Source organism: Rhincodon typus, chromosome 5 (assembly GCF_021869965.1).
Source record: "Rhincodon typus isolate 14 chromosome 5, sRhiTyp1.1, whole genome shotgun sequence".
In the NCBI taxonomy this organism is placed as follows: Eukaryota; Metazoa; Chordata; class Chondrichthyes; order Orectolobiformes; family Rhincodontidae; genus Rhincodon; species Rhincodon typus.
In genome coordinates this window covers 15382698-15387084 of record NC_063336.1, presented here as the reverse complement: position 1 = coordinate 15387084, position 4387 = coordinate 15382698, and positions in this window count along the sequence as shown.

Sequence of the window (4387 nt, the reverse complement as noted above, 5' to 3'; positions counted from 1 at the left end):
TTTTTTTTTTTTTTTTTTTTTTTTTTTTTTTTTTTTTTTTTTTTTTTACTTTAAAGTTCGTAGAATAGAAATACTCACCTGTCTGCTGTTGACTGCTTGTCTCAGGATCCTTTACTCTTCTTCACAACTGATAAACTTGTGGTTGTGTCTCTGTCTTTTCTCAGATTCAACCTGCTCCTGAGTGGTGGATTCTCCTGCAGGTCAGTTCCTCTCCACATGATAAATGATACAATTCCTGAGGCGTTGCAGGAAAATAGAAACCTGGAAACACATGTACATAAAATAATGAATGTGGTGGAGCTGATTGAGAAAGTGGTTCAGAAGGTGGATGAGATTGTGAGTTTTATAAGCAAAGATAACAAGTGCAAAAGCAAATAGATTATGATGAATTTTAATAAAACTTGGGTTCAGTCTCAACTGACATATTATATTCAATTCTTGGCACTGCACCTTAGAAAATCTTGAGGGAGTGCAGTAAAAATTTACGAGAATGGTATGAGGGACATCAGATACATAGATATAGTAGAGAAACTTGTTGTTCTCCTGAGAGGAGATTGATAGAGATGTTCTAGATCTAGATGAGAAAGAACTATTCCCACTGGTGGAAAGGTTGAGAACCAGAGGTCATCAATTTAATATGATTTGCAAAAAAACCAACTGCAATGTAAGGAAAATCTTTCTTACAGGGTGAATGGTTTGAATCTGGAAGAAACAATTTAATAAGTGTGGTGGCAGCAGGTAACAAACTAGGCTTTCAAAAGGGAATTTAACAAGCACCTCATGAGAAAAAAATTGCAGGCTTACAGTAAAAGGGCAACAGGACTGGTCAATTTACACTTGCTGAGAAGTGGCATGGTAGCAAGGGGCTGAATAGCCTTCTGTGGCATTGCAAACATTTTGTGATTCCATAAGCACTAGATGAGCAGTGGTAATTTTCATTTACAATAATATGTCATGGAAAGGCCAGATTAGATTATGACCTGAAGTCTCTGGAATGGGACGTAGCAATTATCCAACACCAAGGCAAGAATGCTATTCCTGACCGAGGTGGCAATGCAAGGATTTCATCTTAAAATTGGTCACTTAATGATTCATCAAACAATTGTGTAAAAGTGAATGACAGCAACAGATAATTAACATGTTGAAAAAACATGCTATTGCTTAACTGAGACCTACAAGAAGTTGTTTTGACAGCTCTCATTGAAACACAATAATAGTTGCTTTCCTTGGCTGCTCTGAGAATGAAGCCTTCTGCTATAAAAAGGTTTGTTGTTCTTTTTCTGATTTGTAATATTAGGTGTCACAAATTATATTAAATTCTTTCTGTAGGTGGTATTAGTTGAAAGGACAAATAAGACAATAAACAACTCCGTGTTCACTAACCAGTGAGATGAGGCAGGCTAAGTCACTTAATATGCAAGAGATGTCTTGCTGAGTATACTGTGTGAGGGAAGGGAAGCAAAAGGTGAATTGATACTGTTAAATGATACTTGTTTGAACGATAAAAAGTATTCAAAGCAGTTTTTAAAACAGATAACTAAAGGAATAACTTTTTTTTAAAAAAATGATCTTCTGACTACACCATGCACTGGATTCTGGAACACTTGGCAGTTCCCTTTTAACCCCGAGGGACTCAGAATGCAACAATCACAGAGGGTATAGGAAAGGAGTATTAAAAAATGGGCCCAGGTAACTCGGTTACCAGTACAGCAACAGCTAGTTATGCCAGTGTGTTAATGTGCATTTGCTATTATTATTCTATCCTTTCCATCAGGGTACAAGGTTTGATATGATCCTTGTTTCAGTATTCTTTTTACCAACCTTACTGCGAGCAGGCTTTATGAGCACACTGAATCATTTCTCATTTCTCTGAATGTTGGATATTTACACATACACTCTTTATGGTACTCCCTCTTTACTAGGCTCTCACTATTCATCTCTGACACCCTTCTGTCTTCCTTATCCTAGAGTAAGGCTCTCTTTCTCTCTTCAGTACTATACACTCTATTTATATATAATGTTTAAATGTTACTATTGTATCTTACTCCTACTTCATTACACAGCTCTCTCTGCTCTGTGCTTCTGCTCGGCTTTTCTAATGTCTGAGTAACATCATTGGGTAATTCATCATTTGCATATGCTATTAATCTGCAGCTCCAACAAGTTTCTCTCTCTTACTTAGTTTGCGTAATTCAAGCAATTTCAAAAAATATTATTTATAATATTAAGATTAATATTATTGCTAACATCATCTACCTCCTCCCTCAGAGTTTAAATATCAAAGATTAAGATAATTTGCAAACCTGTCATCTCGATCCAGCTGGAGTTCTGTTGTAAAAGTTCTGTAGTGATTAATGTTCATGCTACATTGTTTCCACACATTCTATGATGCCACAAATAGACTGATGGGTGGAGACGAGGAATTATCCTACAATTATACTCCAGGTCTCTGAGGGAGCAAATGTAACTGTATCAGCTCCCTAAGCTCCTAGTAATTATGAAAACCGAAAGAACTGCGGATGCTGTAAATCAGGAACAAAAACAAAGTTACTGGAAAAGCTCAGCAGGTCTGGCAGCATCTGTGAAGGAAAAAACAGAGTTAACGTTTCAGGTCCGGTGACCCTTCCATGGGATTTGAACCCAGGTCCCCAGAACATTATGTGGATTATCTGGTCTCTGGATTAACAGTCCAGTGATAATACCACTAGGAGTTTGCACATTCTCCCCGTGTCTGCGTGGGTTTCCTCTGGGTGCTCCGGTTTCCTCCCACAGTCTAAAGATGCACAGGTTAGGTGGATTGGCCATGCTAAATTGCCCATAGTGTTCAAGGTGTAGATTAGGTGAGTTATAGGGGGATGGGTCTGGGTGGGATGCTCTGAGGTTCGGTGTGGACTTGTTGGGCCGAAGGGCCTGTTTCCAGACTGTAGGGATTCTATGATTCTATGATTCTAGGCCATCACCTGCCCTGCTTATTGCTATCATTTTAATCAACATTCTTGTTTTCTAAGAACAGTATTTCTTCTGTAGATACTGTAAGGTGGTTTATCTTGATAGCCCCAAGACAAATGAAAGACGAAGGAGGATTAGTGGCAACGAAATACCCAGTACCATATACTGATATAATTGGCAAATACGTAGAAGTCCTGAGAGTGGTCACATGGTTGCAGTGAAACAAACTTGACTGCATGCATATGGAGAAGAAATCCAGTAAATCCACTGATTAGCAACTGAGAGAGACAGCAGCCGCTGTGGAAGCAATAAAAATGCAAGCACAGAACATCAAGGCCAAAATTTCATTCAGAAGCTGGTAAGAAATGCTGCGGGTGAGTTTGAAAACAAGAGAAAAGTCAGCCAGACTTAGGAAATACAGAGACCTTAGTAAAGGAAGCTCTGTAAAGAGTAACTGAAGGCTCCAATTGTCAATTTAGCAATCCTTAAGGGAAAGGACAAAGACCAAAAAAGAAAGGCAAGGGTTGTAAAAGAGAGCTGTCATGAATAGCAATTAAGCATTGCTACAATCAACATTAAGTTCTATGAGGCATAGCTAAACACAATAGTGAAAGGGTCAGAAAATAAATTTAATGCTTTCAGAGACAACAAGGTGCAGGGCTGGATGAACACAGCAGGCCAAGCAGCATCATAGGAGCAGAAAGGCTGACGTTTCGGGCCTAGACCCTTCATATTTAAGCAAAAAACAAGAAAATTTAAAGAAGTCGATTAAAAATGTCTAGAAGAAGAAGAAAAGTTTGTAAAAATTAATGATTTGAGGAGACTGGGACTCAGTACCTAAATCGCATCTCAGTGAGAAGATTTGAAAAGACTGTAACCAGACAACGTTGTTTATAAGTTCATGTAAAAGGAAGTACAGCAAACTTTGTTTTAACTGGCACTCTCAAAATACCTGCAAAAATTATATATCTCAAATACCACAAAGTTTACTGTATTATTCTGTCCAATTATACATTTAAATTATTTTACCTCAGTGTAAATATACTTGTTCAATCGAACGGTCACACAAAATATCAACAGTTGATTTAATTTTAAGTCAATTTCTCCTGATATAGTGATCTGATACAATGTCCAAGTAGTCAGATAAGGGTCTGAGCGATAATAAGAACTGCCGATGCTGGAGTCCGAGATAACAGTGTGGAGCTGGATGAACACAGCAGGCCAAGCAGCATCAGAGGAACAGGAAGGCTGTCGTTTCGGGCCTAGACCCTTCTTCAGAAATGTGGGAGGGGAAGGAGGTTCTGAAATAAATAGGGAGAGAGGGGGAGGCGGATAGAGGATGGATAAAGGAGAAAATAGGTGGATCTTCTCCTCTATTCATTTTCTATCCACCTCCCCCTCTCTCCCTATTTATTTCAGAACCTCCTTCCCCTCCCAC